A 12912-nucleotide genomic window follows, 5' to 3' on the forward strand; every position below is an offset into this window, starting at 1 on the left:
CATCTCTGTCTTCATTCAAAAACTGTGAGATAACATCTTCACTGTCTAGGCCCACTAATTTAATTTCAGAACATTTTTCAAATCTAGCTGCAGCTGGACTGTGCTTAACCTCTTCTCTTCCAGTATCTTCTGTTACAATATATTCAATTCAACAGTTACAGTGCATATATTTAATCAGTTACTACATGCATGTATATTTCTTCTGTCCAGCAGGATCCACTGGTGATACATTTTCAACACAAGCAACCCTCACAAATACTTTTTCAGCACAAGCATCTGTAAAAATCAGTTTGATATACAAATGGCATAATTCAAATTCAAGCTAGCTGTGCTGGTATATGTTACACATCCACTACTTTACTTCTCCTGGCATAGCTGGCAATACCTCATCGTCACAGCCTACTATAGCATATGCTTCATTGTTTTATTAACGTGTTCCACTGGCTCATCAGTTTGAGGATGGTACGCAGAAGTTGTTAACTGTTTTAGTCTAAAACATTGGCAAAGTGGGTGCACTACCCTAGAAATAAATGGGGTGCCTTGGTCCACAAGTATTTCTTTGGGAATACAAAATGCCACTGTGGTCAGAAAGTCCTTCTATGTGGCACATCTCATTACTAAGGGTGTTACATCCAGGAAGAACTCTTCCCTCATTAGGCCAATCATAGAGTACAATGCTCCATTTGGCATGTACCTCACTAGACACCTGCAACAACTGGAGAGGCCACAAAAGTACCTCATAAAGAGGATCCTAGGCCTTAAACACTTGTCCTATATGGACAGACTCAAAATACTCCAACTATTCTCTGTCTCATATCGCCTACTTAGAGGCGATCTCTGCTTGACTTACAAAGCCATGTCTGACCTAGCTCTGTTAGAAATGCTACATCTAAAGAAATCCCAATCCTCCGCACCGCATGCTCCAGAGACCTCAACCTCATGCTGGAGGGACAGGTTCATATCCCAGAGACTGCCCATGCTATGGAATAGACTTCTTATACATGTCAAACAGAACACCTCACTTACCCTCTTCAAGAGAAATCTTGATGAGTGGATGGGAAATAGAAAATTCACCCCGGGGATCACTTCAGTGGCTCTACCAAACAGAGGCACTCCAAACTAAGGTTGGGTGGCACAATGCCAAGGTAATCCTAAGGCTAGGCTTGTAAAGGCTCCAGGGCCATTAGCCTAGTATACACCTATGAACCTATGAATATCTATCCTGGAGAAAACTAAAACAAATTCTCTGGCCATTGACTTCCCATTGTTTTTTTTTTGGGTTTTTTTTTTTGCAGGGTAGTGCTTCAGGAAACTTAGTGGCATAGTCAAGAATCACTAGAATGCATTGATAGCTTTTACTAGATTTTAGGCTTACAAGCTCCATGGCTTTCTGCTCAAAATGGACTTCAGTAATAGGCACAGGTTATCAGCTGACTTTTGAATCCAGAATGTGGTGCTATCTTTTGACATTCTGGTCCTCAATGCCATTTATTACACCAAGACAATAAAATCTAGCTAAAAATCTAGCCTTGACTTTGTTCATCTCTAAGTGGCCTTCGAAAATTAGGAAATGAGCCCAATTCATACCAAGTGTTCTAAGCAGTTTCAGAGTTCAAGGTTAGTGTACTATTTCTTCTTTGCCTTTGTTTATCATGTACAGCAAGTCAATCCTCATCTCAGAATATGGGGTTGGCATGAGACTTCATCCTGCAAATTTAATCTTGCTAGTCTAAGCATTTGTGCTTTAGCTATGTTATTAAAAACATATGGGCTGTATGCTAGTTCAATATTAATAGGTATTTTGCTTTACATTTTTTTCTTTTAAGCCACTGTATGTATTAAACCCACAATTGTCCTACTTATGACATCTAAAAAATCATTTTTTTCACATGAGAATTCCTTTTTAAAATTTAAAAATTTGGGTCTGAGTTACATCACTAATAAAGTCATTTAACTGCTGTATTTTACCTGCTCATGTAAGGAACGCATCTTCAACAAGCCTCTTGCAGAACATACTCATTGTAATATTTGCATGTGTTCATTACAGGCATTCCCACTGCAATGTCCTTTTGTTGTTTAAAAAACTTAGCTTGAAATAAAAATACATTATTATCTAAAACTACTGATAACATACATATGCTGTTAATACTGGGCATGGTGGGGTCGTTTGTACTTATATATCTTTTAATCGTTTCTAAGCTATAATCACTGGGTATGTAGATACCTGGCAGGGCAGGCTACTCAATGGTGTAAAAGATGGCTCTAGGTGATTCGGTTGTGTTGACTAATGTCACCAAATAAGCATGGGTATTTGCCAGTGATAAATGTAGTAAGGACATGGCCTACTCTGAACTAAGTCAAAAATAGGTTGTCAGGCTCCAGATGAACAGCAGCAAATTTATTATAGAACAGTAACACAAACAGATAATCCCAGTTAGTGCTTTCGTCTCACTCCTATTAACTCTGAGACTTCTTCAGACTGATTTTTCTTGGGCACACCCAACACATTTACATACTAAAAAAATCACATGATTAAAAACATCACATGACTATGGGTATCGCATATATAACTGTTGCTAGGAATAAAAGTACTTACTCTCTTATGGCCAGATAAATCAGCATCATCTGTATTTCCAGATAAAACTCAGAAGTTAAACTGGCATGTGAAGTTTTAAATCAGTTACTGCACAACAGATGTCACCGCTGGTTGCTAAAATAAAAGATAATGCCCTGTACCATAGCCATTTCATCAGCTGTTAGGTTACATTTAGATAAATTATATACAATGTTGTTATCTACCTATTCATTGTTGTGATTGGCTCAGTGTCGTTGGGTCATGATAATCCTTTCTTCTTACATGACTGCTTGTTTTTTGCTGGGCTGGATTTATTTGCAGCAATAATTTCTTTTGTGGAGGAAGTTCTTTGGGGCCCTGGCTAAATTTCCCTTAGTGTGAGTGTCAGTATGGGTTTCAACTGAAAAGAGGCCTCTGGCTTTTTAGGACTAGCCTGGTCAACAAAAGATAAATATAATTAAACAAATAAAGAAAGGAGAGGTAAATGTGTGTTTTATGGCAGAGCAGCGTGCAGGAACAAATCTAGTAGAAGGAAGAGAAATTACACATTAAAGCACTGTCACCTGAAAGTATTACAAAACTGGGAAAATGACTGACTACAAGAAGTGCAAAAAAATCTAAAACAATGAAATGAAGTTAAGAGGTTTGAAAAATGCACAGCTTGAGCAGAACTGTAAATGTTCTATCAAACTGAAACAGTCTTAAAAGCTGGAAATTCTAAGCAGCAGGTATGTAATAGAAAGGAGATAATATAAGATACAAGATAAATAATAAGTTGAATCTACTTCTAATCTTTACTTTGAACTAAATAATGACTTTGCACATAGTGAGTAAGAATAGAGAAGACATTTTACAACAGTTACTAGTACCAAAGCCTTACAAGGCATTGGGCATGTACTTGGAAAATACTTGTGACTGGATAAAACTAGACAGAGTGCCGGCCAGATTTTGTTGGCCAGCAATTATAAAAGAAACAAAAAATCTGTTCATCCTGTTCAGAAAGTCAAAAAAAAAAAAAAAAAAAAAAGAGATCCTCAGCCTGGGTTCATGAATTATTTGATTCCAATGCCTATTATAGATATGCCGTTTGAATGCATTACTGTGCACAATGTTGGGCCATTGGTAAGATCTAGCAGTAGGCTTCAATGTGTCTTGGTCATAGTAGACCATACCACAGAAGCTGCAGAAGTTGTACTGTTGTGTATGGCTAATTCTAAGACTACTGCCAGAGGACTGGTGTTATTCTCTAGAGTGGGTATTCCTAAATAGGTACCTGTAACCTGCCTACTAAAGCATGTGAAGGGTTATGCAGCAACCCTACCAATGTTTTAAGGTTAAACAGTTAAAAATGTCAGTTTAAAATCCATAGACTGTTTTAGCAAAGATGTTCAATAAAATATTGACATTTCCAGTTAAGTAAAGTAACTGAAGCAAATTGTATGGACTGTTATCCTACTTGCTGTTTTTAAAATAACAGGGGTGCCACAAGCATCCTGTGAGGTTTATCCCAGCTCAACTCATGCACAGTAGACAGCCGATCTACTTGATAGCGCTGAAGAGACATGGAAAGAAGAGAAAACTATTTAAAAGTGTTACAGAGCACTACAATATTTCACAATATGGACTTACAGTAGTTATGCCCATGGTGGAAGGAAACATGTTAAAAGCTCAGGAAATGTAGAAAATAGTATATATTTGAATGCCAAAATGAGAGAATTCAGTCCAGGAGCCAAAGTCTTATTACTTGTGCCATAAGCAGAACATTTTCAACTAATCTTGGTGGAGATAATGATGTATATTATCAGGTCAAGCAGGCTGGTAACAGGAAAACAGATTAAATCTATCAAATCGATGTGCAGAAGGAATGGAAAGATGTAGGAAAAGGCAGCCAAGAAAGGAAACCAATCCTCCTGTTCAGATAGGTGTCTTAAATAAAGATACAGAAACTGGAGATACTAGAATTTTTAGCCAAGCTAAAAAGTCTTTTCGTATCAGCTTGGCAGGACAAAACTGACAGTGTAATACAGAAACACTATCAGGAGTAAAAGTGTATGCAAATCTTTATTACGTTCTTGAAACACAAATGAAAGGAATATAGGAAGATACTGAAGACAGGCCTGTACAGAAGGAAGATGGTAAGAGCCTTCAAACTAGGCAGCCATGGTTATGTACTGAAAATTAAACACAAATGTAAAATGTAAAATGACAGAGCTGAGAAATGTAGGAAATAGAAAAAGTGCAAATGCAGTAGGTGTATGAATTCTGACAGTGAATTTAGTCTCAACTTTATAAAGAGTTTTTTCATGAGCCATAACCAGTTGCTTGACCTGGATTTTCAGAAGCAATAATTAGCTGAGATAGCAAAAAAGAAGCATTTAAAAATGTTGGTTCTTCCTGTAGTATAGCCAAAGGAATAAAGAATGACAATGCTACAAAGTACTGTAAAAACAAGAATTTATAAATAGAACACAATATTACAGTAGGCAGGGGACCAGGCAAAGTAAGTACAACATTTCAAAAGGAACTGAATACTGTTCATATTACTCCCATGAAATTTCATTCCAACTTTTAGTATCTTTGACTTGCAAAAAGGAGTTCTGTTGCCAGAAATTGGGAAGGCAGATGTAGCAATCAACAATAGGAAAGCAGCAATTATCTTTCAAGACATAGACACTGTGCTACACTATCATTACATGTGTTACTTATGGTCTTAGTAATACTACTTTTATGGCCTTATGGCTTACATTCCATCATGACATTCTGCTGTCTGCTAAACCAGTAGCAGCATGGAGCCAAACTTTTCATTAAAATTGGTTGTGGGACTTGGACAACCCATCCTATCACTTAAAGTTCAAAACCCAGGATTTTGAGCTAGAAAGAGAGTTATAGTTTACTTTGGGGTACTGAAGGATGTTATGTGCTGATAATACTCTAGTAAGTGTTATATTTCTGAATATTTTGGCTTAAAGCATTTCTAATGCCATTATAAGATGTAAATAATGCTGCTTCTTTAAAAGCCATCAGGGAAAGCTCAATATAACATGAAGGAAAAATGCAAGTACATTTGAGTTAACATGTCATTATGAGATCAGTTATGTAATTTGTTCTTGAATAAAAGAATGAGCCTGAAGCTTTGGCAACTTTGACATCAGCATATCTCCCTCTTATCTTCATCACAACCTCCATACATCAAACCTCATTCATCCTACTCTCTCAATGTCATACCCCCCCCCAAAATAACTCTCAATAGGGACATTTAGCCAAACCCTGGACCAAAGAATTCACCTATCAATATACCCCACCATTTACAAACCAAACAGTCTTAATTTAATAAACCATCCCCAAAAAGCAACCAGCCTACTCCTGTTAAACATAAACATCAGACGCATCACAAATAAAATCTAAGACCTCCATGCCCTGCTTTCTCTCTACACATCACACATAAGTATAACAACTGAGACCGGGTTTAAATCAGAAACTAGGGATGGTGAAATTCTTGCACCAGGATATAATATTCTGAGGGCAGACATAAATGGCAAAAAAGGGGTGGAATAGTTATACTATTTAGAAACAAATTTACTGTAGAACCCGTGAATCTCAACCCCCCCCCCCCCAACTTTGACAATGCTGAAATGCTTTAAACAAAACTAAAAATAAATTCTAATAAGTATATAAACATTACTGGATCCTGCATACCACCTGGAAACAACCTCCCCACTATGGAAAATATACTACATTGGTCCTCTATAAACCTGCCCCAGTAAACACTTATCATTGCAGATTTTAACATAGACTGGTTAAGCTGTGACTCTCAAAATCCAATTAATCATATTAACCTGGATGTTTTTTGCAACTGGTCTCCACTCAAATTCCAACCCCTAGATGAAGCCATGAAATATTTTAACTCTACCTTCATTAATATCTTGAGCATTCCTGCACCACCTAGAACTATAAAAATTAAATCCAGCCATGCTCCATGGCTAACTAAAGAAACTAGGGCATTACTAACTAAAAGAAATAAAGCCTAGGTACAATACCAAAATAAATGGAATAAAACATCCTAACAGACTTACCAGGAGCTTAGAAATAAGAAGGCAAAAAGACAAATCAAAGTAGACAAAACTAAGTACCATCACAATATCCAAACTATGCACCACAACCCCCCCCCCCAAAAAAAAAAATTCTGGTCTGCTATTAGTAAGATCCTCCTACCCGGGAATGCCAGCACACACCCCCACCACTACCTCTAGCACTGACAACTTTGCCTTTTTGATAGAGCCATACTTCACCGAAACAATCCTAGCTCTATCAAAAAAACGTAGAACCACTCACTCTCCAACCCCACCTACTTTGGATAATAATAATAATAATAATAATAATGTCTTTTCCCTCTAACCCATCTCAACAGATATGATAAAAAATTACTTAATTTTTAACTAATTAAAAGTACCACCCTAGCAGCCAACAAACTACATGTAGAGTACTTTAAAGTTGCTGCAGTCGTAATCACCTACCCTGTATCCATACTTTTTAACAGATCAATAGCTGAAAACCAAGTTCCTGCTATATGGTAAACTTCCCATATTATCCCCTTGCATAAAGTAGGTACATCAACAGAACGGTCTAATTATTGCCCAACAGCCATAGTCTCTCCCCTGTCAAAAGATTCTTGAAAAAGATGTACATACACAATTTACTAAAACTACTAACTGACACTCAACATGGTTTCTGACCTTGCCATAGCACCACCACAGCTCTGATCACATCACTAATACTGTTATTGTTCTTAGAAACAATGAAAAATTTGTCTCATAAATATTTCTTGACCTTTCTAAAGCTTTTGACATGTTCTCACACAACAAACTGATTAATGCATTAACTGAACTAACTCCAAGTCCAGTTACCATTGAATGGTTCCAGGACTACTAACTAACCGTCTACAAGCCATGCAATGGCAACAAGACTTCTCTTCTGCCTACCACAACAGAAGTACTTCAAGGATCAATCCTGGGTCATCTACCATTTTCTAGATTTACTAACAAACTCTGTACTGCAACATAGCATGCTTCTGTCATACAGTACATTATGCTACATTGATATGGGCAGCATAATCTCCTCAGCAATTACAAACTATAACACAGGATGCTTTTTCAAAGTAAGAGACATGGCTATCTAATTCCCAACTAATCCTAAACCCTAAAAAAAATAAACTTATGATTTTCAACCTACAAGGCACACTTTATCACTCCTCTAATTTTAATATTCTATCCCTAAACAATACTTTCCTCTCAACCATGACCCACATTCATGACCCACATTAAATTAATGGGAGTAGTCATTGATAGTAACTTAAGATTTGATATTCATATTGTGCAATCAATAAAAAAAGAAGTACACAAAAAGTTGGGTATCCTTTACAGAAACCAACAATATCTCACTAAAAATGCAAAAGAAACTATATAGCCAAAATCTGGAACAAAGTCCCTTCTGACATAACTAATACTACTGTGATCAATATGCAATGTCTTCTCTCTCTCTCTGGGCCAGTGATCCAGGAGCCTCACCCCCCACCACTGACACTGATGGGGGACCATTCACTTGAGAAAAATAGATACACACAGTATTTTCAGATGCAACTGTCTGCACCAAGTAGAATTTCCCTTAAGAGCATACAGGGAACAGAACCAGCTCAGGGTCTGGATTTCTTTATATCTGTCTCCCTCCAGGACCCCAGTAAGGCTCCCACTAGCACAGCTACAGGGTTAAGTCCTCAGCTGAGTGGTCAAGCTAAGTCCTCCAGCAGCTTCTCTGTGAATCCAGTGCTTTGTGTCCCTGCTCCAAGTAGCTCACACACACACACACACACACACACACACACACACACACACACACACACACCTGAGAAAGGCTGGCACAGATTTACCCACTGTGCCCCATTCTGCCCATACTATAAGGAAGTTATCACTGCCACCAGACACTCTAAGGCCCTTACAAACATTATCCAATTATACGGTCCAATATTAATACTAACACAAATGGCAGTAGTTGACCTCACAGCAAGACTCTCAGGAATGGCCCCACAATGTCACCAAACAAATTCAAGCACTCGCAGAGGTTAAACATTTTCTAAAAGGACCAGCCACGATAAAAGTATAAAATATATTTAATAATAAATTATAAAAGAACATGAAAATACTGAATATAGACTTGCAGCAAACCACAGAGTTCAAACCATAGGAAATATTAAAAAATAATACTGATGGGTAGACTCAGACAAGTATAGAAAACCAGTAATAAACTAATCCTGCTATATATTCCTGACTGATTTAAAGAAATTACTGTTCCCTAATAACTCACAAGATGAACTGTATGAGGAGTCTTTCTAGTCAGGCTCCCAGTATTCAATACACAGAGATTACTCCATGTAACATCTAAAAAATATTATTTCCAGGGCTGGCAGAATGACCTCATCTGGTCACCTGACTCTAGGCTCCCACACTATCCCCTTTTGAAGTTGGGAGAGAAGTTTAGCAGAGACATGTAAAAAATGCATATCTAGAGCTTTTCTGATGTTTATGGCAGGCATGAGGCCAAGAAACAATCACAGCACTTTCCTCTTTTTACTGAAGCTAATAAACAATGGCTTCTTCCAGACCCACCATCTCCGGTCCTATTCATCACTGTGGGATGCCATTTTAATGGTTTAACAGCTCATTTACATTTTTAAAGTAGGCTAGCTGGTTAACCTCTGCTTTTCCGGTTTTCTCAGTTACAGTATATATATTTAATCAGTTGCTACCTGTATGCATATTTTCTTTCTGTCCAGTAGGACCCACTGTTGACACATTTTTCAACACTAGCAACTTTACAAATACATTTTGATATTCAAATGCCATACAGTTTTAATACATTTGTAACATAAGCATCTGTACAAATCAAGTTTGATATTCAAATGCCATCCAGTTCCAATACATTTGTAAAACAAGCATCTTGTATACATCAGTTTGATATTCAAAGGATATCTTTCTTTGTAAAACTCCAGTTAGCTATGCTGGCACTAGCCCATATCATCACAACTACCAACCCACTCCATTTTAAAAAGATACTCAAAGTACATCTATTTAAATCTTGACTATGCTCATGCAATACCCCTGGATAAACAACAACTTTCCTCCAAAAAACTCAGAAAATATTTTTTGTCACTAATTCCTGGGTTACAAAACTGACTGTCAATATATGTACATCACTCACCATTGTTTGAACTGTACTATGTGTAATTCATAATGTAACTCTATTTGTAATCTGTACGGAACTTGATGTACTACATCTGCAAACTCTTATGTTATCTATATTAACACTGCTCAATAATTATGAACATTGTTATTGCTACTATTATTATTTCTGTAAAAGTTTACTTTTAGTACTGTTTGTATAAAGTATATTTTCTTATATGCCATTTTATATAAATGTTTTCACTTCTTTTTTTTTTGCCTTTTCAGTTACTGGAGCTTTTCTACCCAGGCCTCCCCTGAAAAAGGACTTGTGTCCAGTCAGACTTTCCCAGTTAACAAATGCAAAATAAATAAATAATAAAATAAAGAAGGTGTGTGAGAGATAAAGCTACCCACATCCCTCTCCAAAAAGCACTTTGCTCTACCTGAAATTTTCTATGATCTGTTAGTCTATGAAATGAGATTTCAGTAACAGTAAATTTGCACACTGATTTATGTTAATGTTACACTGAGTGACCATACATACGTGTGTGTGTGTGTGTGTGTGTGTGTGTGTGTGTGTGTATACACACACATTATATATATATATATATATATATATATATATATATATATACACACACACACACACACACACACACACACATATAAGGCGAGGTGTACACAATATAGATTTTAATGTAAAATAGTTCTTCTGACCAACTGCCGTGCACAATTAAATCATTTTAATTGAATGGAATTCTGGTATAAAATTTTCAGGACAGCCATTTTGGGATCCTTCTGTCAAACTATAGTGCACAAGACAGTGACTGGTGTCAAAACCATGGCCTTAAGCTCAATGCCAAAAATGTGTCGTCATCCCCTTTGGGAAAAATCCAGTTCCCATGAACTACCACATCGATGGTAGCCCACTGAACACAGAAAACGTTATAAGAGATCTGGGAACACAGGTTGACAGCAACCTCTCTTTTGACCACCACACTGCCACTGTGGTCAGAAAGTACTTTTATGTGGCACTTCTCGTTACTAAGAGTTTTGCGTCCAGGAAGAAAGAGGTCATCGTCTCCCTCTACTCTTCCCTCATTAGGCCAGTCATAGAGTACAATGCCCCATTTGGCATGTACCTCGCTATACACCTGCAACAACTGGAAAGCCCACAAAAGTACCTCACAAAGTAGAACCTAGGCCTTAAACACTTTTCCTATATGGACAGACTCAAAAAACTCCAAATATTCTCTGTCTCATATCGACTACTTAGAGGCGATCTCTGCTTGACTTACAAAGAAGTTGAGAGGCAGTTATTAGTTCTGTATGTAAGGGTGGGGTGGGGGTGGGGGGTAATCCCACACACTACTTGTTTTCAGAAGAATAATGAGAGTTAACCAGAGTAACAGTCCCCTCATACAAACAGAATTAACCAAAACCTGTCAGAATGCTATGGCAATAGCGACTGTCACAGTACGCTACTGTCGTAACGTTTACGCTATGACCGTAACTTTCTGACAGCTACTCAAATGCACTGGCAAGCTGCAATGTTCCACAATAACGCCGATTGTTGCCGTACCCATAATTATGAAGGATACAGCAATCTCTATCACAACGGAAATGGTGATAAAGCTGCTCAGAGAGGAGTTACTAAAAGTTACATATACCACTGTTACTTGTATCAGTATTTTTACTACGTAACACAAGTCATAAGCACGGCGTTTAGCTTCCCTGTCAAGCGCTCATTTATTTTGGAGGATGTACGGTTGCATCTGTCCACAGACAAAGCAGAGCAGAATTAATATTTAGTTATACGGAGCCTGACTCTACGTTGACTAAACAACTACTTTAATCAACAACAAACCGGTTTTCGTGGTGTTGAGCGATACTGCAGTTTGCTGTTCTGTGACCCCCCCCCCCCCAAAAAAAATAAAAATAAAAAATTACAGCTTAAAAATTACAGCTTCCTGGTGCACATTTTCGGGAAGGGAATTTAAGAAAATACACACTGATAAATAAACATCAGGCAACCTACCTTCTAGTTTAACTCCCTCATAATTCTCTCACTAAGCAAAAGTACCCGTCACTAGGTAACGGAAGACGCGTCCAACTAACACATGCGCAGAAAATCCACGTTTCTTAACATGACGGGTATTTGAGCCGGAGTTTCAGAATCTTACATATAGCGTGAAAGCAATTTGTTAGCGTAAAAACAACTTCCGACTTAAATCAAGGTGGATTGTCTCTTTACTTGACGACATTCAGAAATTCGTGTTCACTGTAACAGTAAGAGAGTGGGTACTTTATAGTTAATGAACGCAGGAAAGCGGGTCCTTCGGGTTAAAGGGAAAGGGTGAAAGGGTAGCGCGTGGTGGTGGTGTGGTGTTTGTCTTCCCGGTTCTCGCTGTTGAATATTATCGACGTAAACGATTATTGGTTTTGCGAAAAGCGGTTGTGACGAAAGGTTGTATTAGGAAGGCATAAACAAGATAAATTGCAAGTATGCGAATTGTTTTATGTTATGCATTAACTTTATCGAAACTTGTTTTATTATTGAAATGGTACTTTAGTACTGATTGTTTTATGTTCATATGTTGTTTGTGCTTGTGCATCACGTTTATTTTGGTGCCACTAAAGAGAGCATGGGAATTTATCTCCTCGCATAGCTCTCCGCCCATTGGCTGCAGAAGTAGTTACAAAGTCAAAAATTAATGTAGGATGACATTTTTAAATATGTTGTTCCACCTGTCACTCTCTTAGCTCAAGAAACCTCGATAAAGCCAAAAATAATGGTGTGTGGGGTAAAGGTCCCAAATTAGAGACAAATATTACTCCTGTAAAACTCGCTGCTAGAATCATAGGATTTGTGTTAGTATGCATGTTCTTAAGGAAATGAAGCCTGAGACTTAAATGTGTCATTATTTACGGACTTCAATCCTCCGTGATTTGTTAGAAAACCATAAATATGATGAGGACTAGACCAAAATATGTGGCAAAAATCTGGACAGTTGAGAGGTATATGTTATTCTATTACGGTTTGTTGAGTGGCCGGATTTAGATTTTGCTTGTAAATAGTATCTAGTAATAGACAGCAGGCTTTGTAACTGCAGATGATATTTA

The 12912-nt window shown here is 37.5% G+C and overlaps 2 protein-coding genes across 2 annotated transcripts in view; one reads left to right on the top strand and one right to left on the bottom strand.

The window, feature by feature from the left end:
- The window catches only part of CCHR16.PART0H9orf43 (chromosome chr16.part0 C9orf43 homolog), a 1158566-nt gene extending 1146627 nt beyond the window's left edge, over positions 1-11939 (bottom strand). Inside the window, exon 1 of the mRNA XM_044057889.1 lies at positions 11828-11939. The gene's annotated coding sequence lies outside the window, so the exon portion shown is untranslated. The remainder of the gene's footprint in view (positions 1-11827) is intronic.
- A 62-nt stretch (positions 11940-12001) lies between these two features.
- The window catches only part of POLE3 (DNA polymerase epsilon 3, accessory subunit), a 107929-nt gene continuing 107018 nt past the window's right edge, over positions 12002-12912 (top strand). Inside the window, exon 1 of the mRNA XM_044057890.1 lies at positions 12002-12292. The gene's annotated coding sequence lies outside the window, so the exon portion shown is untranslated. The remainder of the gene's footprint in view (positions 12293-12912) is intronic.

This window comes from Protopterus annectens, chromosome 16.part0 (genome assembly GCF_019279795.1).
Source record: "Protopterus annectens isolate FY-2018-M chromosome 16.part0, PAN1.0, whole genome shotgun sequence".
Taxonomy (NCBI): Eukaryota; Metazoa; Chordata; order Ceratodontiformes; family Protopteridae; genus Protopterus; species Protopterus annectens.